The sequence below is a fragment of the Prinia subflava genome, chromosome 4 (genome assembly GCF_021018805.1).
Source record: "Prinia subflava isolate CZ2003 ecotype Zambia chromosome 4, Cam_Psub_1.2, whole genome shotgun sequence".
In the NCBI taxonomy this organism is placed as follows: domain Eukaryota; kingdom Metazoa; phylum Chordata; class Aves; order Passeriformes; family Cisticolidae; genus Prinia; species Prinia subflava.
The window spans coordinates 64,480,022-64,505,928 of NC_086250.1; the positions used below are offsets into that span (position 1 = coordinate 64,480,022).

Below are 25,907 nucleotides of genomic sequence, written 5' to 3' on the forward strand. Positions count from 1 at the left end.
CATTGCTGTTCCTGGCAAAAGAGAGCACACTGACTCCTGGTCTGCATGGGACATTGTCAGTGCATGATCCAACTCAACAAAATACAGATAGCAGATGTCAATGAAAAATACTGATTTTCTGCAGGTGATCTATCATGATTTTTATTTGTGACTCACTAAAGGCATAGCCCTGGTGTGTTATTAACATCATTGTAGTCACAAATACACAGCACAGCTGTGAGATGGCCACTGTGGGGAAAGGTAACTCCATCCCAGCCAGACCAAACACATTCATAAAAATATCTGATATTTCTAGGGCACTCAGAGTGGCCAGGTGACTCAGAACAGATCTTCCAACATGCTTTGACCTTCTGGTTCCTTAGGCAGCCTACACTTTTGCCTTTTGTTTAAAAATACCTTCATACTCCAAATGGCTTCCCAGGAACTATATGACTCTTGCTTCATTAACTATGACCCAACTGCAGCATACCAATATTGGAAATTTGCAATACTTAAATGGACTATTCAGTCTTACTCCCTGTTTCTTTGCCAATGTAGTGTATTCCAGGTGGACCTTAAATCAGATCTTTTGTTTAACTTTGTCCCTGCCCACCTCCACAAAACTCTATGGGTCATACTTAGAGGGACTAAAGGAAGATTTTGAATTACAAATTCCCTTGCCTCTGTCAATCAGACCATCCATAAGTTTTATCTTATTAACGCTGAAGATCTTTTTTCACCCATTCTATGATTTCAGGACTTTGCCATTATAATTTAAAAACATGTTACCCTGAATTTATTCTTGGATATTGTATATGTTTAACTCTGTCTTCGTATTGGTTAGAAAGTGAAGTTCTTCTCCCTTGGAGATATTTATTCTCCTCTTCTCACTTCTCTCACTCTGCTTGTGTATTTTTAGGAAACAATCAAAGCTGCCTTCAGCTTTTTTCTTTACTATGCTAAATAAACCTAAATGCTCTCATGCTGTCCTCCCTCATGACAGTGCTTTCACCATATTGCTACTACTTGCAGTTCTTTTTGACTTTCATTTGATGAGGCTTTCTCTATCCCTACCTTATTTTTATTCACCACTTACCTATTTCATTAAGGCTTAAGTGACGAGCCACCACATCCTACACCAGAGCTCTGTCTCCCACCAGATGAACCTGCACAGACAGTCTAACATTAGTAGTAATTGACAATAATTCTGTCTATTGCAGTAACATTTGCATTTGCCTTGAATATCTACATTAAACAGAAAGGAGTAGGGTAAAGAAACACCATAGAAAAGGAAATTCTCGGTTCAATAACAAGTACAAGAGGATCAGTCAGCAGGATTAGGTTTACTAAGCACAGATAAAAGGCAGGAATAGAGAATACACTGATAATGTTTTGTTCTCCTTCCCCCTCCACCCCTGTTCACTCCCTTCATTTAAATAATAATTTAAATTCCTGGTTTTTGGAAAGTAAGCCCTCAACATATGTGGTGGTTTTGGTTCTTTTTTATATCTTATATTTTTACATATATATACATATATGTGTATAAACCACTGGCTGTTTTAGGTGCTGCATGAATGAAAGATTTCTTCCTCTTTCCTGTTCTTTAGGCCCTTGAGTAAAACCAGGAATGATTTCCAGCAGTCTATTTTCCCTTCAACCTCGGGTCTGCAGAGTGCACTGTGTTCTTCTGCAGTGTCCTAAAGGCAGCCCCTAGGCTGATTTCAAAACCAAACCCATGCATTGTGCAATCAACCATCCTGCAAATTTGGCCTTCTGAAATACAAGACACATTCTGTAGAGTGTATAAAACACATGGGAGGTACAGAACATCATGCTGGTGTATTCCCCTGTGTGGAGCATTCTATTGGCATGCAACTGTATGGATGGGCAAGGAGCTAAGAAAGTCCAGAAGATCTTCTTTGGAGAACATCTTGGTGAAGCAATTAAGCTTTGACCATTTTTATCTTGTGATTTTCTTCTTTGTCTTCCTCTGTTGCTGCTCAGAATTTCCTGAAAAGTTGCAGCAGCATTTGGCTCATGTAATTCTTGACTGTTTGCCTTCTGCCCACATGATTTGACAGTGTAACTGTGAAGTTGAACACACTTGCTAAATTCCTTTCTGAGGGTTCTCAGCAAAGCTGTGAGCAGGACCAGAAACTCTGGGATTTCTCTGTACTACCTTAAAAGTACCCTATATTTGGTTTATACTTGTTTAATTGTTAGAATCATATGAGTTAAAGACTTCATTTCAACAAATAAATACTAGAATCTTAACATCTGAAAAGAGATGGATGCTCTCAGCCTCGTTGCTTGCCAAAGCAAATTTCTGAATTACCAATAGAAGAGAATGTCAGGGATCTTTAAGCTCTTCAAAATCTAGTCTGCTCTATTTTTAAGCAGTTGCTATATGGATACAGAGTAATTGGTGCCTACAGGGCCTTCATGTAAACACACACTAATCAGTTAAAAAGAGAAATAGGAATGATCCTGCTTGCTAATAGGAATTTCCTCAGGGACTTCAAGAAGAGCTGGATTAGACAATGAATGCTTAGAGGTGTTCTTCTGTCAAATATCAGCACAGACTCCTTACTGGGGGAATGATATTTTTCTAACAGTAATATAGAGCCATGCTTTAGGTTTGATAAAGCTTTTCTTTTCCCAGTAAATATCAAAAGATAATGAGATTGTGGGAGGGTTTTGGTTTTTGCTTGGTTTTTCTGCTGGATTTTTGATCTGCTATTTCTCGCCTACTACAGTGTACTAGATGTGCTGCCATCAGTGAGGTGGCTCTGCCCAGGCCTGACAATATCCTGCAAGGCTCAGGGTGTGCTCAGCACTCTCACACAGGGGCTGGACCAGGAGACCTCCAGTGATCCTTTCCAACACAAGTTATTCTGTGATCCCACCATGCACACACTGCTAATTTTTCACTCTGAAAAATAATAGATTTGCTCTTGTCTACCCATGAACTCTGTGAAATCTGTGTATGATACATATCCAAAATAGCAATAGTAAATAAGGGGGAGAGGAGACCGAGGAAGTTAATAAGACACCTTCCTTGCTTACAAATAAAAGGATTTTAGAGAATAATAATGGCTTGAAGTAGAATATTTGTTCTGTGACTTTGGAATTCTGTCCTGATTTGGGCTGTGATAGAGTTAATTTTCTTCCTGTTAGCTAGTACAGGGCTGTGTTTTGGATGCAGTATGAAGAGTAATGTTGGTAACACAGGGATGTTTTAGTTGTTGCTAAGTAGTGTTTATACTAAGCCAAGGACATTTCAGCTTTGCATGTCCTGCCAGGAGGAAGGCTGGAGGGGCACAAGAAGTTTTGGGGGAGAGACAGCCTGGATAGCTGACCCCAGCTCTCCAAAGGGATATTGCATACATGGTAACAGGGTCAGTATATAATCTAGGGGAAATCTGGCCAGAGACTATGGCTCAGGGAGTGGCTGGACATCAGTTGGTGAGTGGTGAGCAATTGCATTGTGCATCCTTTACTTTGCGTGTTATTGTTATTATTATTATTATTTTCCATTATTATTTCCATATTTATAACACTTTTCCTATTCTCTTTCTGTACCATTAACCTGTCTTTATCTCAGGCCATGAGTTTTCTTCTGATTCTCTCCTCCATCCTGATGAAGGTGGGGCAAGTAGCTTTGTGGGGCTGAGCTGCCATGTGGGATTAAACCATGAAAGGTACTTTTGCAATAATAGTTGTTTGTATCTGAAAATATTGCTACAAACAAAATAAGCATTGCCTTATCTGTCTTAGAGGTGGGAGAACATGGATGCAGCAGATGTGTGTGATGCAGCTGTGTGAGGATGATGCAACAAAATGAGGCCAGATCTTGCAACCTCAGGCCTATTCTCTAGACAGCAAATGGGCCCTCAGTGTCCTAACCCAGTCCAAAAGCCCAGCAAAATATTAGCTGTCTATTCTCTCTCTAGTAGCACCTTTCTCTATTTACAGATCCAGGGCTTAAACTATGTTCAGGATGTCTTTGCACCATGAAAAGAAGTGGCCACGTGCTCAGTGACAATTTCACTGCTGATGCAATGTTACACGCATTCAAATGCCATTATATAAAATTTGAAGCAATGGATAGCTCAGAGAAGTTAATCCTGCCAAATCTACTTTGTCAAAACAGGTCTAAATGACTTATAAAATCACTGCATTGGCCACAAATGAAATAAGGAAACCTGACCAGTGTATGGACAAAGAAAACAGTGGGCACTTGGCCTGTCCTGTTACATTTTCCTGTTTGCTGCGAGAACAAGTTCAGAAAAAAACTGCCTGCCTTTCATTTAATCCATTTACTGAAGCATATTTCACAAAGCTTTCACTATCTCAACAACTTTAACATTATTTTCCAGGCACAGTCTTTATGGTGGCCTGGCTGGTTGGATATATTTAGCCCTGAACACAAATTCTAAAACGTAAATAATGATGCTATCCGACTTTTGGAGAGCAGATTTTTTAAGCTCAGTGATGAGCAGAGCACCTGAAGCTCTTATGTCAGTTCAGACAGTAGTCAGAAAAGTCCACAGACAGACACCATTCAAATAAAAATATCTGGTGTTGAAAAGAGCAGCTTTGGTTCTCTGCTGTAAGTGAAGAAAGAACAGAATAAAAAGAAGGGCTCTTCTTTGTCCACTGTTAGTATCTATAGAAATAGGACTGAGTCCTACCACAACGTAGGGTAAGTACCTCTACTTTAAACATAAATAAACTCACCTCATGGTGCACACTCACCTCTCTGAGAGGAACCCTGCCAGAATTGATATTTAAACCTCTAAGACATGGAGCTATTCTTCTTACTTTTTTTTTTTTTTTTTTTTTTTTTTTTTTTTTTTTTTTTTTTTTTTTTATGGATTAGAGTTGAAAAGGTAAAATCTACTTGTAGATATTGCAGTGTTGAGAAACTTCTCCGTAGGTCAGCTTTGTTACTGCTAAACTTCCTTAATATCAGTTTTCAGACAAAGCAGTTTCCAGAATATTTTTACTCTCAAACAAAAAACCAAACCCTTGCTGCCAGAATTTTGAGGACATGAGTCTGCATTCTCATGCAGAGGATAAAAGTTAAATTTAGCAAGTCCTTCCCTTTTAGGTACAAAACATTGGAAGATGAAATGGGCCTTTGTGATGTACAGATTCCAGGTCTAAAGTTCACTTTACTCCCTAGCTTCTCCTGCTCATGTGACAGAGAACAGATGACTTAACTGGAGATCTATTTATAAGAATATGGTGCTGTTTTGAGCTTCACTCAGGGAAGGGAGTTTTTGGATATGAGTCTATGGAGGTCCAGTACTGAGTGTGGAAGAGCAAATTAGCAGATGTTGAAGGTGCTTGGGAAGAAAACTGTAGTGGGGAAAAAAAAAAAAAAAAAAAAAAAAAAAAGGCAGGAAAGTCTTTAAAGCTAGATAAAAGAAAAAAAACCTTTTGAAATCTACTGGGTAAGGCCAGCCTGTCTGCTGATGTTGTGGCACGTGCATAGGGCAGTCTTGGAGTTAAGCCAGAATAATGTCAGCAGTTATGATAAAATGACAAATACAGCATGGGAAGAACTTGACTTCCTCAACTTAGTGATGAGAATAATTTCACCAGAATAGAAAAGATTAATACACACACACACACAAATGGCTGTAAAGCTGTTTTTATGTTTTATTCATACTTCTTTTATTTTAGGAAATAGAAATATCTGTGCTCTGAGGGTGACCTGGAAAAAGTGCTCAGTCTGCAAGTACCATGGTACTGTGGAAAAGTTCATATCTTTTTCCTGATCCTTTTCCAGCTTTCTGTGGCCTTTCGTTTTTGGATTGTCCTAGCATCCCAATAAAATAATATTCCCAGATTTTCATTCCTCCAAAGTTTATTTATCTCATAATCAAGTTTTTCTGAAATTTATCAGTCCTAGGTTATTCCCTTTTATTCTGTATTCATTAATTGCAATAATAAATGGCAGGAAACAAAATGATCGTGACCAAACAATACACAATGGGTTTGAATGTTATAGCAGCAGCTCAAGATCAAAGTTGTTGAGTCATGTTCCCTGTCCCACATACATTTAATGAGATACCTACTAGCTGACTACCTTCCACCACTCTCAGAATGCACAAAAACAATATTAGAGGTTTTTAAATTGGTCAATGGGTTTATTCATATATCTAGCACACACCTACGGTTGAGCATTATCAGTGCTGTAATTTCAATCCCTGTATTTAGGCAAACAGTGCCAGACTTGGCTGTGTCCCATCTGCATGTGCTGTTGTGCTGTGCCCTTTGCATGACTGCTGCAGGTCGAAGCACTGATTATGAGAATAGCTGCTCATTAGTGTTTGTTGGCACAGAGTCACCCTGCTCTGATTAGCCTGTGATCCCCTGACCACTGCAGTCACTCTCTGAAATAATCCATTACCTACTTACTAGCAGCCAGCGAAACACATCGGGGTTCTTTTTTTGATAGTGACAGTGCCCTGTATTTGACTATTAGGTCAACTATAATGAGATCATGGCTGACTTAGACAAGCTTCCTTAATGTATTTGATTTTATTTTTTTGATTTTTAAACCTGCAGCTCATGTAAGACTACACATCATCTGCTTGCCTTTGGCCTTAAATCACCATTTTTGTCTACAGCAAATTGCTGAGTTTTGAGATGCTAACATATGTCATTCTCTATGTCCTTCATAACTGCTTGAGCAGTTCCCTTCAAGACAAAGAGCTGTGCCTTTGTGGGAACTTACCTTAAAGTTTCTCATTGTTTTTGCCAGTAATTAAAGTATGTTTTTTTCTGGTTTGAACAATCATTTAGCTTGCAAGCTGATATTTCTCATTGATATTAGAAGTATTAACAGAAATAAAGACATAAAACTTAGAAAAAGAGGTTTGTGCTGAAATTTTCAAAGGGAAGGCTGAATTTTTCATGAGAGCTACTACTTGTTCTTCAGCTTTTGAGTCCACTACAGCAACACTCCTTTTTTATTAAAGCCATTAGAAACTTTGTATTGCTGAACAAACTTGCAGTTCTTTCAGATTCTAAGTTTCTTTGTATCAACATCCTTGATTTTTTTCCATCCCTCCTAAATTACTATGTGAAGAAAAATCCTGTGCGTAATCTCAATGCTTTCATTATCTGGCTCTCCTCCTACAGACATCGGATATTAAATCTCCTTAGCATTGCCCCAATATTTGACATTTACCACTGCAGAATTTATCTTTCAGAAGCTACATCTTTGTTGGCTTTTCTTCTAGAACAAATATTTATTGTACAGTCCTTACTGTACTTACATTTAATCCTCCCAATCTTTCCAACTACAACATCTAGATATTCTTTTTCAAAAACCTTTTAACTTTAAACCAATAAATAAGGATCTAGTGTGTTCAGTCTATGCCTGCCATTGGTGCAAGCCCTGAGAGTCCACATAGGTTTGATGAAAGTCGCTTTATAAACCATAAATGAGTAGCAGCTGTGCCTGACATCTCTCAGAAACTTGGCAAATTAGACCACCTCACATTTGACAAAGCTGCAGGTGGGAGATGACAGGTTTCGTTTGTGGTCTTCACATCAGTTTCCTCAAATTAATGTTCTGCATCAAAGCCAATCCTGTTTTTAACTTCTGATGAAGAGAGAAAAGGAAAGGAAAAAGATGAATGCCTCTTAGATAACAGAGTTACCTGGATAACCATACACCCACAACATTAAATATGATGCAGAAGCACTATAAACAATGCTCGTGTATATACTGGAGCTTCTGCTTCCTGGAACATGTTGAAAGATGGGCTGCATCCAAAGCTTTATGGAAAAGCAATATATCACACACACAGCAAGAGACAATAAATCATGTTTGGGGTGTGACGAATGAATCAAAATAAGCCAACATTAAGTTGTTGGAGAGAGGAGCCATCCATACATTCTGCCCCACCCCTGGGCCAGACAGGTGCAGTAACTACTGGGCTTGATTTGAAATTTTGAACTTAAATTTCAATTTTTGAATTTAAGGGCTTATTCTTGTTCCAGACCATGTCCTGCTTTATTTTCTAAAATAATACATGCAAACTCTGGATATTTGGAACTTCGCTTTGTTCTATTTTAAATTCTACCTGAAGTGTTATAATTTAACAAACTTTATTTCAGCCACTTGTATGCCTTATTTATATTTGCTCAGGATCTATTCTTCTAATTTTGGTCTGCAAAAATAATCTGCACATAGAGTCCTTGCTGCTTAGAAACAGAGATTCCAAATACAATAGATTAAATTTATGTATTAAAACTTCAGAAATTGTATTAAAAATTGTGAGACCCAGAAAGCTTTGTTGAAAAAAATCAATACAGCCTTCAAATTCTTTTGGTTCTGAAAATAACCACAGTCTATTCAATGATTGTTCAGCAACAAATATCAATTTAAATAGGAAGTTAAGAAATAATCACACCTCCACTTGATAAAAACTGTAGCCTCATTGGCAGCTGTATGTAAAACCTGAGAGATTAGTGTGATGAATAATTCTCCTTTTGATGCCAGAAACTATTTAAACAATGTAATCTATGGGATTACAATTTTTTTTTTTTCACTTACTTCATCTACTTTTTGGTAAGACTGGCAACCGAATTTTCTTTGGACACAACTAAATTCACAAACAGAAAAAATATTTATTCCAGTCTTACTTATTAACTGACAGAATGCCTAATAGCTTAGAGAATATTGTTATATCTCAGTGTTAGTGGACATTTCTAACCCTGCAAATTAAGGGAAGTAATAAAAAATAGTCAAACGTTCAGTGCTTGTTCAAATGTCAGCTTGGTCACTTGAGTCCTTTGACCGGATTGGTTTTGTGCATCATGTAACAAAGGAAACCAGCCCTGGCTTAAAAGCATAATCTTTCAATTAAAATCATATGGCTATCTTCACCCCTAGTTGATGCTCTGTGTGGGCCAGAGTTGCATACCCTGAATTGCATAAGCCATTTGTTCCCTTGGAACATTCCCCAGAGTATCACATTGTGGTTCTTCAACATTTATTATTAACTTTGTTTTAAACAATCTGCCTTAACATTGCATTTGTCTGTTTTGTTGTGTACACTCCAACAGTCCCTTGTGAAGCATATTTCATAGAAAAGAACTGAAAAAAATGGTAGAACAATGATTCTTGGTAAACACATTAAAAGAAATGTTTGTTTTGCATTGACTTTGACTGGTATGATTTTTTTTTCTCTAGCTCTCCCTCTGGAACATCCACTACACAGTAGCCTAGCTCCTTTTCCCTGATAGCAGAACAACTTCGCAAATTTACTTTCTGAGAGATGAATTAAAAACAGGAGTTGCAAGAAACCTCCTAGCCAGGGACATTTTTTCTGAAAGCATCAGTGTCTGAAGAAAAGTGGCTTTAAATGCAACCTTTTCTTAGTGTTACACGGGGCTCAACATTTAATTAAATCACAGCTATATGGACCTTCTCTGCATTTTGAATTTTGGTGAAAGAGAAAAAAATGGGAAGAATAAATGAACTTTTACCCCTTGGAACAGCAAGAGGAACAAATATCTCTTCCTTTGCTAAGATGTTCTGTGTGCTGTTTCAGGCTATTGCATCAACTATTTACTGTTAAAGTGTGACTGTGCAGAGAGGCCAAAGGAAAAAGGCAGGCAACTTATCTAGATCATGAAATGCTGAAATGTAAACTTGTGGCATGAGAAACCTGGAAATTGATGTATCCTAACTTGAAAATGTGATAAAAAGTTGCATGTGTAGCACAACCTATGTTGCAAAAAACCCCAAATGCACACCTGTACTCTTTTGCACTTGGCATTGGTAGCAGCACCTCCTAGAACCGTGACTGAATTTTTAATGTAGCAAATAGAGCCCACTTCCAAAATATCCATGTCCCACAAAGTTCACAACAGGGTAAGAGGAAAGTGCTCTTTCTTTCTTTTACCATGTTCAAGTTTAAACTGGGGGACTGGAAACACTTCTGTACTGTCCTCAAATGAGTATTCTACTTCCTGTGTCAAGGAAATCTGGGTATTTGAGACAATAGGTGCTGCAGAAGCCAAGACACATCATGGTGGGTTATTTCCATGCACAAGGAATGGAATTGTGACTAGCAGGCATGTCACAAATCAAATGAGAACCTTTCATCAAAGAAAGGAACTTTTAAACTTAGTTTCTGATCATTTAACCACTAGTGACAACTAATTGGAGGACAAATTAAAGGAAGTGGATATAATTACAATCTGTGAGGTCCTATGACCAAAGGAAGTAGGAAGGGACTGCAAATCCCAGTTTCTAGCATGTCTGATTCAATTGTTTCATTTCCTCAAATGTTTCCACATTTGAAAAACACAATAGATCAGAACTGGGCATCCTACTTCTCTCCTTAGCAGAGCATTAGGAAGCTGTTACCAGCTGCTGCAGTTATCAAATTTAATGCAATCTGGCACCACCAGCATACCTCATCCATCAGCTTCCAGTGAAGCTGGAAGTGAAGCTATTTTCCATGCCTCCAGTGAAGATACAAATCCTGTTGCTAGTTCTGTCCTACATGCTATAGTCCATGAGAAAAATTAACAGAAGTCTATGAAAATCCATTCAATAGTGTTATTAATACAAGACTGCTATCAGTCTGGGGATAATCCAAATCACTGCCATAAGGTATTAGAGGTGGAAGATTTCATATGGCTCCTTCTGTGCCATCTTCTCCCTCAGAAAAATAAAATAAAATAAAATAAAATAAAATAAAATAAAATAAAATAAAATAAAATAAAATAAAATAAAATAAAATAAAATAAAATAAAATAAACCAAGAGCTATTAAGAATGTAGTGTAAAACTCTATAAAGTTCTGGCTTCAGAAAAACAAACAGGGCAAAATCCTCATGCACAGTTATGTCATTAGGATTCTCTCTAAAACTGGCATTGCACATTTCCATAAGAGAATTAGGCATTCATTACCTTCATTACACTCCATTCTGCTAATATGATTCATCATATATATTTAAAAATGAAGCCATTTAACTACTATTGGCCATAAACCATACTCCTAATAAAGATGAAGCCATTTAACTACTGTTGGCCATAAACCATACTTCTAATTACTCACTTCACTAATGTTCATTTGTCATCTAATTTTTTGAATTTTCTGCATTGGTCTATAACAAGTCTCTAAAAAAAGAGACCTTTGTCTGATGCCACAGGATGTTTAGCTATGTTCCTTGTAATCCATCAAATGTCCTAGTGAGTCAAAATGGAGTCTCTTGACAATCATTATTGATTTGAAAATGGTGACATTTTGGGTGAACTGCTGAGAAATATTCTTCTCACATGTAAATATGGGGAGTGGTCAGATACATGCCTCTGTATTCTCTCCTAACAAATTATTTAAAAGCAGGAAAAGATGTGATGTCAGCACACAGTTAACCCAGGGCAGGTTGTAACATAGGAAGATATAATTCTGTATGGAACACTTATGCCCTATTAGCAAAAATCAAGCTGATAGAAGCATTGTCTTAAATCAAATCTGAACACTCCTGGCCAGTTACAACTCTGCCTGCAATGTGCAGTAAAATGGGTAGGACATAATCAATCTTTCTATTGTACCAGACATATCAAGATACAAGAGTGCTCGGCTGAGTACTTTTATCTTACAGCTGAGTTCATGACACTTCATTTCTCATTCTGCAGCAAAATTTTAAGCAAGCATATGCTGAACGGCTTAATTCAAGTTCAGGTGGTGACAAATAGCCCCCTACTTCCAAAGACATTTCCTGCTAGTTGCTGATCACATACAATATTGCCATCTTTCTGATTTCAGCCTGCAGAATAACAGGACAATGAGTGAGGACAAACATCATCTATAGCTGGAATCTGTATTGTGGATTGCTCACTTTACTGCACAATTTTATTTTTGAAAAAAAGAGGAAAAAAATGACAGGATTCTCAGATAACAGCTACAGTTTGTTTGCAACAGAGTATCCCAAATAAAATCTCTCAAATCTCACCACTTCCATGTGACTACCGTTCTCCAGCCACTATTCTTGAGACAAAGCTATTGCCATTTGACATAACATGTGATTTTTATTGGAAATGTGATGTGTTTTCTAGCTTTGTAAACCTTTGCAAATGCATATTATAAGGGAATGTTATTGCAGATACAGTGTTAGGCATTGTTCTGAAGAAAATGGCAGAGTTAAAACTGACAGGTAGAATTTACAGTCATAAAAGTTGGTGCCTTGCCATTGCCCTAATGCCCTTTTTTTCAATCATTGCATACTTTTCCCTCTTTAATTAGTGAGGCAAAACATGGAGAAACTTTTTATATACATGAAGATGTTTTTAATGTTGCTTAGAATTGTAGAATGTCCTTACTTATAACACAAGATGCTCACCAGGATGTTCATGTAGACATGCCAGTCAGCTGTTTCTCAGTAAAATTTCATTACCTTCATTGGCTGAGTTAGTCTGATTTTTCCTGGTTTGGCCTCTCAGCCATACAACAAGCAGAGCTCTGTTTCTCAGACATTATTAGTATTTAAAGTCATGGTCTAGCAAATATAATGGGCAGAAATCATGGCCATATATTAATTATGCAGATCTTTTTAGTGGAATGCAATTTTCATTTCAGGTTTCTTGACAGCTGAGAATAACATTGACAGCACAACTGCCTCAAAACTGGCCCCACCACTTCTTTGTTTCTCCAGTGGGTCAGAGACATTACAGACTTACATGAAAAAAGGACTGGCATACATATATTCAGTGCAATATCCCAGGCAAATTAGGAATGTAGGTGGTTTGTTGGGAAAGCTGAGTCATATCTGGGCTTCCAGCAATAGAAAGGGGCAAAATTGCAGTGTCTGTGTGGATAGACTTTAACAGAAAAGGGAAGGGTATAGCCAAATGCATGTAGCAAATTCAGGAAGCATTTGACTGATAAGAATGGAGAATATGTAATGTTATTTTTATCATAAATATTCTGGCCAAACAAGCATTTGGCAGTTTTCCTCTGAGGCTGTTTTTTAATGTTGTTGTTGGCCTCAATTTCATTAGTCTAAAACATGTTGGTAGTTTTGTAAAAAGAAAGCAATATCTGTAAATTACTCTTGTATCATAGTTGTCAGGGTGATAAATGAAGAGAGATTAATTAAATGTATATTCAAATGAATCCTACTGACTGCAGAGGTTTTTTTAGGCTGGGATTTCACCAAGACTTGGGAGTGGTGTCATGGTGAGAGGAAACTTTTGTCTGGAAACTTCTAAAGTTAAAGTGTCTGGAAATACACATGGGAATGTACTAGATGATTGTGGATTTAAATGCAGCATCTGGGTGCCCCTTTGTGGGCTGTGGTGTTATTGCACTGCTGAGGGCTCCCACAAGGCACCTGAAGGATTTAATTGCCTTTGATTATTGCTACCTGTCTGATATTTATGCACTATGCAAACACACGTGTTATTTTGATTTTTTTACCTGTTCCAGTACCTTTCCTGTTTCATTATGTGGTATAAAGTACATAATATTCCAGTGCAACAAAGTACTGTACTAAATTTTAAAGCATATTATGTTATGAGTCATTTATTAACCACATTTATGGCAAAGCATAGCCACAAAAGCAGAGATATTATCATGAGCATGAGGAAACACAAGCAGAGACTAGAGTAGCAGGAACAGTTAATAACAGACATAAGAGGAGTAATCTATATAGAAAACCACCCTGAAAGTTAAAAAAAAAAAAAAATCCCTTTTATCTCAAGTATGTGCTTTAGGAGGTGAAGAAAAGGAGCAGTGGTTTGCAGAGGGAGAATCACAAGTTCCATCTCTGCAATTAAAAAGTATTCCATGTCTCAGTGCTGAAGACTTGGGGTGAATTTTACAGGGAATATATTCATTTTTGGAAAAAATTTTCTGATAATATGGAGAATCTGTGCCACTGCTATTACTTAAGAAAATTTCTCCAAGTATTAAATGAAAACCAACAACAGTGGCTCTTAGCTTCTCCTTTTTTGCAGTATCTGTTATGGGCTGGAATGCCATTTATTCCTGTGGCTCATGGCTCTAACTGTCCCCAAATTGTGTACCATGGCTGTTCCCACAGGGTGTTTCAGTATATTTCTCTCTTGTCTGAGATAAAACAGGCATCAAAACGTTTGAATCTCCAGTGAGACAGGTCACTTAAATTTTTTTCCAGGTCACTTAAATTTTGTCCTTTTCTCCATCCTATATGGCAACCAACTTTGTAACTGTCACTTGTCATTTCCTGCCAACTAGTTTTTCCTCTTTATCTTTACTTTCAAAAAAACCACCACCACCACCACCACCACCAAAAAACCCCAAAACAAAACAAAAACAAACAAACCTAAATAAAACCAAACCAAAACAAACAAAAAACCCCTTACAAAATACTTACAAAGATCATACTATGGAGATCAGTTGGAAATTACATAAGACACCAATAAAAAGCTGAATATCAAGCCAATAAAAAAGAGTTTAATATCTCAGTAACAACTCCAGGAAATCTCTTGACTTCATGAGAAAACTGTGGTGTTAGACAGCAGATGTTGCATAGTGGGGCATCCTTAAAACTCCACTTACTTTCATCGTTTGATCAGTGTGCACAGGCGGCGATGTCCTTCCTTATTTAAATAAATGATTGCCCAACTGTGATACAGGGAAACAGTTGCAGAAATGGACACTAGACTCTGACTGTCCTAGCTGAGTGCTGATAGCATACATAGAATCACAGAACCATAGAACTTTTAAGTTGGAAAAGCCCTTAAAACCAAAGGGGCTTTTGAGTCCAAACATCAGCCTTACATTGCCAGGTCCATCACTAAACCATGTTCCTCAGTGCCACATCCACATGTCTTTCAAACACCTCCAGCTATGGTGACTCCACCACTTCCCTGGGCAGCCTATTCTAGTGTTTGACAACTTTTTTTCTCCCTCTTTATTTTTCTCCTGTTTGATGTTTATTAACCCCCTTTTTCTAAGTCAGTATTTTTAAGCTGCAGAATCACATTGCCCCTTTCTGCCCTTCTTTTCTCGCTATGATCCTATTATTTTTTTCTGCCAAAGGAGACCCCTTTAACTGCAGAAGTGCAGATAATCACAACACAAATTCAATATTTAAAAGTCTAAAGAAAAAAAATCAACATTTTCTGTTCCACTAAATAGCAAGTTACCTGGCATATAGGGCTCCTCAAACTGTTTTCTGGAGCCTGCTGACAATAAATGAGGACGACTGCAAAAGAAGTCAGGAGATTTGATCCACTGAAACTGTATCACTACTTTATCACGGTGTTCTCTGGATTTTGAAAGAAACCTCATGGAAAAAAACACCTGTTTTCCCATGACCAGTTGTGAGTCCTGCATGTGAAATGCCTTTACTGCAGCTCCTGGCTCCCTGGCAATGTCCTTGGCCTTGGTCTGAGCCTCCATCTGTTAGACTAACTCCTTTGTTAGTCTAGCCTGCTTTGTTTCATCCACTTAACTTTCTCTAGCAACAATAACAATTCTTGCCACTCCCCATAGGTCTGTAATAGCAGCGTTAACTTTTGACTTGGTTCTCATTTTAAATGTTACTGCTACAATAGCAGTGAGAATAGCTTATTTTTAATGGAAACAGTATTTCTGTGGACAATTCTGTTTTTCCTATGGTTCATGGCTAAAAGTATAAATGAAATTTTCAAGTTTTCTGTGTATTGTGTAAAGTGATTCAGAGCCCCGCTTATCCTTTTTTCCACTGAAACAAATATAACCAAAAGTACAAAGGTTCAAAGTCAATGAGTTCCTCTTGCACAAAACTCCAGCAGCACAGCTGTGTACTTATCTTTATAGAGAGCACTGTCAATGGGAGCAGATAAAGTGGTCCATCATAAACCAGATTCTCAAGATCATTGTGTTCTGGACACAGTGTCCACAAGATATAACATCTTGAGAGCAGCGTGTTTGCCTTCAGTACAGAATAAAATGTTAGTTACAATTGTGACTGCAATATATCTGAGACTTTAAAAAAAAAAAAAAAAAGAAAATGTAGAAGTAAATTCACCTTGGACTTGAAGGAGTTAGAACAGATGTAAAGAAATTAATTTTTAGACAGATTACTGAGTCTATGCTCATCTTTAACTCTCCATTTATAAAATGGGCATTACCTTTATCCTTTATAAATTGGGAATTACATTTTCTGACCTAGCAACTGTACCAGTATTGATAAGGTGATGAAGAATAAAAATTCAAAATAAAATTTAGTTGGACAACCATAATTCTGCCTTTATACATAGTATTTTAAGCTTGAGGAATGCGGCAATGATGTTCAACAGCTGAGTCAAGACAACCCTTGTTATCAATACAGGCTGGGAGATAAAGGGTATTGAGAGGGATCTCATGAGAAGGACTTGGGGGTTGGTGGATGGAATACTGGACATGACCCAGCAATGTGCACTTACACCCCTAAAAACCAATTGTATCCTGGGCTGCATCACCAGCAGTGTGGGCAGGAAGTCAAGGGAGGTGATTCTGCCCCTCTGCTCTGCTGAGACCCCTCCTGGAGCTCTCACCAGCCCATCTCATCCAGCTCTGGGATCCTCAGAATGAGAAAGACACAGGCCTGGTGCAGCAGGTTCAGAGGAAGGCCACAAAAATGAGCAGAGGGAGGGAACACCTCTCTGAAGAGGAAAGGCTGAGAGATCTGGGAATGCTCAGCCTAAAGACGGGAATTTGGGGAAACCCTGTTGTGTTTCAGTTTTTAAAGAGGGCTTAAAAGACGAGGACAGACTTTTTAGCCATTGTTTTAGACAAGGGAGAATGATTTTAAATGATAGGAGGATAGATTCAGACTAGATATAAGGAAGAAATTTTTTACAATGCAGGGGATGAGACACTAGAACAGGTTACCCAGAGAAGTGGTGGATGCCCAGTTCCTGAAAACATTCAAGGTCAGCTTCAACAACCTGTTGAAGATGTCCCCAGGCACTGCAGTGAGGTTGGATTGTATGGCTTTTGAAGGTCCTTTTCAACTCAAGCCATTCTGCAATTTTATGACTGCAGCAATTGTCCACAGCTTTTATTTAAGCAAATGTTTTAAGGCATATATTGCATCTAGATTCTTGGGTAGAACTTAAAACTCCTGTGTTTTATGTCTAACATAGGTATTGCCTTACAGAAATATTGCAAACAGACTAAGTCAGGAAACCATGCTCAGCCTAATGTAAGACAAACATTTGAATGCCTTACTCAACTCCCTCTGCAAGAGATCTAGACCTCTTAATGTACTATCTCTCTCCCTCTTCACAAGAAGATCCAGTTTAATTAGCTTCTGGTAGTTCAGGACACTGTGCAGAAATGTCTGGAATCTCTGCTCTTGGGAGAAACTATAACTAACACTTACTGAGATCATGTTTAATAGTATGGCATGTGCTAATGTCATGTTGTTTTTATATAATTGTCCAGAAGCCAAATCAGTCACCCAGGAACTGAGACCATTATACACACCCACAGGGACTGAGCTCAGACTGTAAAAGGAGGATCTAGTCATCAATTATTCTGGTCAAAGCAACCTAACCCCACAAACACGTTGAGGGACATGCAAGGTTTCAAACAATGTGTACTTTCTATTAGAGTTTTGCTGGGTTTGTTAAAATCTCCCCTCAGGGCAGGGACCAGAAGCCTTTCCTTCCCAGATGTCTTGCCCTGACTGCTGCACACCTGACTGCACAGGGACTGATCTTCAGCAGCAGGGAGGTATTTTGTGCTCAGGGTGCTTAGGGCACTCTTCTGGGATGGGAACAGAAAGGGTCACTTCCTCAGGTTAGTAACAATTGAAGAAGACCTAGATGACCTGGCCCAGATGTGGGAGCTGAGCAAAGCTGTCATTTCATCAGATGAAGGCAATTGTAGCCTTGACTCTTTCTGTGCCTTTGGACGTTTCCAAGGAACTTAAACAGAACAGAAACAGCTGTCTATCTAATCAGCACTGTGTTAGAGCTCCCATCTTCACAGAGCAGACAATTCAGAAAAGTCATGGGTGACTGAGGAGGCACGAACTGAGCTTGCTGTGATTGCAGAGAGCTTTAAGCAAAGTAGGGAAGTAGCTAAAGAGTAGAGACCTATATGATTAGTCACAGCAAGATTGCTGTTTTATCACTCTTGGTCAAGTCCTAATTTGAGAATATTCTTATGCATTGTTTTGTGAAGTCATTATGCCTTTAAAATTTATTTCATTTTTTTTTTTCAAAGACAGCACTTTCTGGTCACTAAAATGACAATTAATTCAACTGTTAATTTCCTTTCTTTATGCAATAAAATGAAATTATAATGGTAACAATAATAATAAAATTTAGTGTTTTTGTGAGTATATTCCTAGCCAAAATCTGCTCTTACACTGGCATGATTGAATGAACTGCAGGTGTGGTGGTGAATGGAGCCCAGCTCATAGGAAAATTGAACATGAATTCTAGATTGAAAATATGCAAAAAGGTTGTTTTTGTGGTTTGGTCTTGGTGTTTGGTTTGGATTCTGAGGGTCTTTTGCTAGCAAATTCCCCAAATAATTAAAACTTAATCATGAGCAGCTGAGTAAAAGACTGAAGCATTGCATCTGAGCTGTTTATCTGCTTTGAAAGGATTCATTTCCTCAGCCCTTATTTGCCACAAAACCAGATGTACCTCTGTCATTCCTCTGACCTCTGTGGCAAGATGAACAGCTAGGCTGATACACTTATTGATCAGAGAAAGAAGCAGTCTAAGGGAAATAAGCTATAGATGCCTTGCTGTGAAATTGAAGATTTAACATCTGTCCCATGCAGATGGTAATTAATCTTGAATATGTAATGCCCACAATTGGTTGGTTGACAACATTACTTTCTTAATCTGGGAGCATGGGTAAACAAATGTATTGGATTGCTCTGTGGGTAACATTTTATTAATGTGTTATAATTGCATATGCAGCCTATAAATCTGATAGATTTCTCATCTACATTGCTAATTGTGTTTATTATTGGAAATGCTTCTCATGTTGCTTGGTATTCACTAACTGGTTGATTTCCCACTGTTGCAAACCCACACCCTTATTGGAATTGAAATCTTTACTGCTGCAAATATTTTAGGAACTATTAAATATTATTCCAACTTAATTGCCTGGTAGCTAGATATATATAAAGATATCCTGAGTATTCATTTTTTTAATATCATCTACAATTATGAAATAAATGTTATTGTCTAGATAATATATGGAGGATGAAATACTAATTGGTTGGTTTTATATATCCCATTCTGCCCTTTTACTGCTTTACTCTTTGCACCTCTGCAATTCAACTTTTCATTCCAAAAATGAATGATTCCCCTTCCCTGTAACTTCCTTTAAGGATTTATTCTGTGGTTTTCTGCAGATGAATCTATCTCCTGGGCAGAATCCTACCAATTCCAAATCTTAATTTCTCAGTTGTTGTCATACATGTAGTTTACTGTAACTGGAACAGCTACTAGTGTAAAAAAATGTTGGATTTGCTGCAATTAAGTTGGTAGTCTACAGTAAAAGATCTTCTAGAATCAGGGATGCTTACAGAACTGAATCTGTATCCCAAAAAACTGCCTGTGGGAGAGGAATTTTAGAAGCATCACCTGAACATGGTTAGATTCAGAGGTTTCAAGACATAGGTATCTAATATGAATTGCATGCTGATTTAGGAATATAAGGTTTCATCTGTCTATTTAGAACCCAGTGGTAAATTGGAAACGCCTTCTCTGATGTATGTCAGCCTAGGGGAAACAGATAGTTTGTGCCAAATAAATGCTTGGAGTCATGATAGCACATCACGGTATTTGAGTTAAATCTCAACTCTCACGTTCTGGTGTAGGATGGTTAACACTGTGGTGTAAGGGGAAGAAAGAACTTTCCTTCTTGAGTTATGTGGGCAGTGTTTCTCACTACTCTTTTCTTCTCTATACTGGCACAGGGTGGGCTCTATCTCATATTTCTGCCTGCACCACAAACAGCATCAAAACCCAATCCAGCAACAATCATTAATTTCATCTTTGCCTGTGAACAGACACCAGCAGATGTCTGCAGTTTCTGATTTTCAGTTGTAAGTTAAAACCCCTTGAAGTTGATGGGAAGACTGACATTTACTTTAATGGGCTTCAAATCAAGCTTTTAGTCACTCACAAATGAGGGGTTGATTTAAACTGGCCGCTTGTTAATGGGAGAGTTTTCATTTGCTGCAGTACTTTGAATGAAGCTGTTCCCTGAAACATTTGCTCCTCATTTTCCTAGAGGAATATGTAGGTTGTAGAGGCTGGTGTTTCATCTAACACAGAATTTGCAGTGCCTCCACATTTGTATTATTCTGACTTTGAAGGGTAAGTTATTATAGATAGAAATTAGGAGCTGATGATTTTTGTTGTGGGTATTTCCAAACATAAAGACTGTACTTAGATGGTTTTGAAATATTCTGAATGGAGTCATCAATCTTTTGAGTGAATCTTGAAATAAAGTTTGCCCTTGATTCCAACAGTGTACAACTTTTAAAGATTATATTCCAGCTGTAGCAATCAGCATTAAACATGTCTGTAAGTCTCCTAGACGACATGATTTTTTCTGTAGAGTAGACAAAATATCAGCATGAACTGTGAAATGAAATCAGCCCCATTATGCAGTCTTCTCTAGTCTTGTATTTCAACTGAAGGGAAATTTCTAGAGTTTGTGGAAAGAGAAGATGTCACTACATAATTCTGATAATATGAAATTAGGGAATCAAAATCTAATAACCAAAATACAGAGAAGATACATGTTTTTACAGCTACTAAATTGCTGTAGCAGGATAAATATCACTGGAATTGTAGAAACATTCTCCAGCAGAGAAGCTAAAATTCCCCACTGGACATTTTGGTTCCATTATTTTCATAACAAAACTACTCCCATCTTTTGTTTTTGACTACTCCTTATGTTGTCAATTCTTGTTAAAATGTATTGTATGAAAATGAAAGTGTTTTTGTCTCCTCCAGTTGGCTGACTATTCCTGTTGAAAAAAGCTGCACACTTGTATCTATGCAAAAGGAAGTGAATCCCTTTAATTTTCATGGTTGTATTAGACTTAATTTTTTAAATTGACTATCTCTGAGTACTTCTGTTTATAAAACTCAATAACAAAAATATCTAAAGAGGATGAGCATGCAAAGAGTTGTGGATAAGGCCAAAAATATTTGGCTCAGGTGTTAGAATCAATGCTTGGCAATAAATGCTAAATTTTTTAATTCTTTTGCAAAGGTTAAGAATTACTATGGACAATTTATTATGGAAAATGTAGCATCTTCTACATCCAAAGCATAATTTGCTCATGTTAATTTCTTTCTCTGTCCATACCTTTATAACTATTATATGAAAAAAAAAAAAAGACATGAATTTATAATTTTCATTCTTGATCTTGAGAATTGGATGATCAGCAAATATCCAGAATATTACATTCATAATTTCATTATTTCAGCATTAAATAACTGTATGTCCCTCTGTCTTTTCCGTATTGATATCTGTTGCTTGTTGTAGCTAGAAGTAAGATCCTTAGGGTAGGATCCTGTCTTTGTCTGTAAAATGCTGTGAATACATCGCAATAATGTGTTGTCTTCCACAGTAATCGGTAAATTTCCACAGTAATTTGATATATCAGATGAAGGTCAAAATCTCCCATAATATGGCAATGTCTGAGATCCTAGACCTGACAATTGCTGTTTCAGAGGTTATTCCTCTCCAACATCACACTAAATTAGCACATGAACAAGTAGAGAATTTGGACAAACTTTAACTTCCTCATCTCTGCCCCCATTCAAACTATGATGACAGCTATGTAGACTAATATAATTTTTCACTATGTACAGAAAAATATATTTTCTTGCCCAAAATTCAGTTTTGTTTATGGGTTTTTCATAAGATATAGAAGGAATGGTTACTGGGACTGAGAAGAGCGTGCTTTGGGGTATTAATTAAAGCATAGAGACAGTCATGTTGCTTTGCCTCCTGGCTCTTTGGTGCATGTTTGTCAGTTTTAGAAAGCTGAAGTGTGCTGAGCTCCAGCTAGCCTGACATATGGGCCTGGCTGTTGACACTAGGTTCAGATCCAGCCTTTCTCACCAGGAACACGGTTCAGCTTGTAGAACGCTGTCAGACACTGCTTTCACCAGAGCTCTGGAGCACTTTCTAGCATTAACCATGGCAGTCTTTCCAGAGTCTAAAAAAATAGAAACTAGTCCTCAAGTAAATGCTAGTGTATGCACAACATGGATCCTTGAAGTAGGAAATGAAGTCAGGCTGAAGGGCAGTGGTGTGACTACCTGTGGCAAGGACAGTGGTGCTCGACATTGCTCCTGAAGCACAACTACTCCATCTAGAAGCATATCAGATTTGGTTATTTACTACCATGAGAAAACGGCACCTGTGGAAACTACAATTAAAAAAACAAACAGACAACCCCATTCCCCTGCTCAGATTTTAATTCTGAAACACTGAACATAAGATGAGGCATGAGAAATACTCCCATCTGTCATTTCCAAATAAATACTTTCAAGGAAATCTAGGATTCCTCTCCTCTGGAATTTCCTGAGATATGAAAAAAGTAGCAACACTCAAAGCATTACAGTATACATTTCTCCCTGCAGACAGAGTGAAAATAGACATAATAGCTATGTTGTAAGTGCCACAGGCAAAAGCCTTGATTAAGCCAATGAGCTGAGCAGAGCTTTTCAGTTCACAACAGTATGGCTTGGAATAGATAAGTTACTGTAAATACTTTCTTTTTCACCTGTTCCATGAAAAACAGTCACATAATGCTCCCTATTTGTTCTGATTTTTCTTTCTAAATCTGCCCCATGCATGTATACAGTAACAGAGAAAGGTAATACAATTTATTCTTGCGAACTGATTTTTCCCGACTCCTCCAAGCTTGGCCTCATCACCCTGTTGAGACTAGAGTTTTCCTTGTGTTTACTTGAACCAAGAAGAATTTATTTGCAATGCCTTTGCCCCCAGAATCATCAATAATTTTAGAGGTTTATGGAAAGCCCACACTTTCCTTCTATGTGGTCCTTTATGCAGACAGTTTTATCAGCAGGACAGTCAGGGCTTGCACATTAAAAAACCTGAGGCATCAGCAAGCAGAAGCAGAGTCTAGAAGTGGAGTAGTACTTCATGTACCATGAAAATATGGAAGACAGTGACATTATCCTATGAGTTTAATAAAAATGTATGTTTTATTTCAGCTAAAAATCCTAATTTTGCTTTAGTGTCCATATAGACAAGTGAGTTCCTGTGAAAATAAGAATTCCTGGCTAAGTTAGGCTACTACACATAGGTGGATTGGATTTTAAGTTGCCTTCATTGAGTTTTGTCTTTCCTGTACTTTCTTTTTTTCCATTCAAGAAGTCTGCATACAATGCCATGACTATTTCAATGCATTAAATCAGTGTGTATTGGAATTTACATTTATTGTCTTTGCTTTGTGTTGTCAGTTGTGGCTTGCTTGCTTGCCTGCGTGTATGTGGGGTTTTTGTAAGTATTAAGGAAAGGCAGGCTGGCCTGTATCAGGAATAATGTGGCCAGTAGGACCAGGGCAGGGATTGTGCCCCTGTACTAAGCACTGGAGAGGCCACACCTCAAAACCAAAAAAAAAAAAAAAAAATCAGTTCTGGGCCCCTCATGACAAGAAAGACACTGAAGTGCTGGAGAGAGTTCAGAGAAGGGAACAGAGCTGAGGGGGGGATTTGGAACACAAGTCTGGTGAGGACCAGCTGGGACAGCTGGAGGTGTTTGACTTGGAAAAAAGGAGGCTCAGCAGGGACCTTATCACTACCTGAAAGGAAATTATAGGAGGTGGGGGTCGGTCTCTTCTTCCAAGCAGGAAGCAGTTGGAAAAAAAGAAATGGCCCCAAGCTGCATAAAGGGAGGTGAATATTAGGAAAAATTTCTTCATGGAAAGGGTGGTCAAACATTGGGATAGGCTGCCCAGGGAAGTTGTTGATTCACCATCCCTGAAGGTATTTAAAAGACATGTAGTCTTAGGCACATGGTTTAGTGGTGGGCGTGGCAGTATTAGGTTAGACTTGATGATCTTAAATGTCTTTTACATCTTAAGGAATTCTATGATCCAATGAAAAGTCTTTACAAAGTCTTGCAAAGTTCAGTATTTATGCACTTTTTCAGTGTTCCTCTCATACTGTCTTCAAGCAATGAAATTTCACGCTTCAACCCTCCTTGAATATTGTTATGGAGAGGGGAAAACAGGTTATGATGAGTAAGGCAAGGGTGTCACTAAAACCTAGCAGAACTAACCTGTTTCATAACACAGTCGTGCTCTCTTGCAAAAAAAAAAAAAAAAAAAGAAACCAAAAAACCAAACACAAAGAAGGAGAGCAATTTGCTGTTTGTTTCTTTTTCCTCCCACACCAAAAAAACCCTTTTTTTCCTGCTTCCAGGGTTGAAAGAATACCGCTGACCTCAATGTGCTGAATTGTGTATTTCAAATTGTTGAGGTTCCCAGAAAGAGAACATTATTCTGTAAACAAACATGAAACAACCTGCCTGAGACGGCTGCCCTCCTCAGAAACAAAGCAGATGTGTTCTAATGAGCGCTCCTCCGGTACATCTTTCTGCATATTCTCAACATTTCAGATACAGATTTTCAAATGAGGCGTCCAAGGCAATAAGCTGAAAAATAAACCAATGTGTTACAATGTTTTTTATATTGAAATTGTTATGAAGGATCAGATAGACATAAGTGCTATACAGTAAATGACTTCAATTAAAAGCTATGTCAATAAAGAGAATAATACTGAATCATACCTCTTCAACATATTTATAAAGGCTATAGAACAATGTTTGCAGTCATGGCAATTCAACCTTGGCCAACAAAAAAGTTATCAAAATGAAATGTGAATCTGGCCAGTGTATGGCCTATAATTCAGGAAATAAATGTGAAGATGCATGAAGCTATTCGTGGCAGAGTGCTGCACAGGGTTTGACCAGGAGCAGTAGAAATGCTTGCTGGAAGCCATTCCACATGACAAAAGGTTCTATGACATGACAGCCTGACACTGCCAATATATCAGGAGCTTGGTGGAATTAAATTACTTTACCCTGCAAGAAGTGCCAGGCTTCCATTCAGGAGGTGTTTTGGTGTTTCAGGCAGCAAGAATAAAATGAAAAAGCCTTGTTCTGCATTAATGAGCAATTCACTCTGTGTCAAATAATTCCACCTAGTTCTTGGGCAATACACATTCGTTGTCAAAGAACACCGTGATTTTTTCTGGGAATGTACATTTAGAAGGGAAAAAAAGGCCCCAAAAATAAATCTGTCAAGAAAAGTGTCTGTACATGTTGATCAGACTGCAGCCACTTTGAATGTACAGTCTGTGTACAGAAAGTTTCCAGAGATGCGTAGGTCAGTGTTTGTTTTGTCCACTTTTTCACAACAAACCGGTTTTTAATTTTGCCCAATTCATTAACTATTCATTGTTTAATGAATACAACTGTCTTTATCAGCAAAAGAAAACACTTTTTTTCTTTATGAAGAAAAAGTGCAGTTGGAAGACTGGATAATTAAAGAAATATGATCTGATTTGGATTCATCCCAGCACAGCAACTGGAAATGGTCATTACTTGGTACCTATTCATGAGTTATAAAAAGAAAAATATTAAAAAGCTTTTTGGGAGTATTTAGGATTTGTACACATATGTATATGATATGTATGTATCTCAATAGTCAGGCAAAATTAAAGTGATCTAAATCTGATCAAATCTGAGGGTAGTTGAAGATTAACTAATGGAATGGTCAAATTTCATAATATCACTTTCATGATGTTACAAGCTAGTTAATCTGAGAAAGTTTTAGATGTGACGCCAGGACCACAATATTCAGAATTTACCTGAAGCTGCCACTGGACCAGAACTACTTGGCCACAGT

At 37.8% G+C, this 25,907-nt stretch overlaps 1 long non-coding RNA gene across 1 annotated transcript in view; it reads left to right on the top strand.

The window, feature by feature from the left end:
• The first annotated feature begins 3,222 nt into the window (after positions 1-3,222).
• Positions 3,223-25,907, top strand: part of LOC134550358 (uncharacterized) — a 91,202-nt gene continuing 68,517 nt past the window's right edge. Inside the window, exon 1 of the long non-coding RNA XR_010080315.1 lies at positions 3,223-3,444. This is a non-coding gene — a long non-coding RNA (uncharacterized LOC134550358). The remainder of the gene's footprint in view (positions 3,445-25,907) is intronic.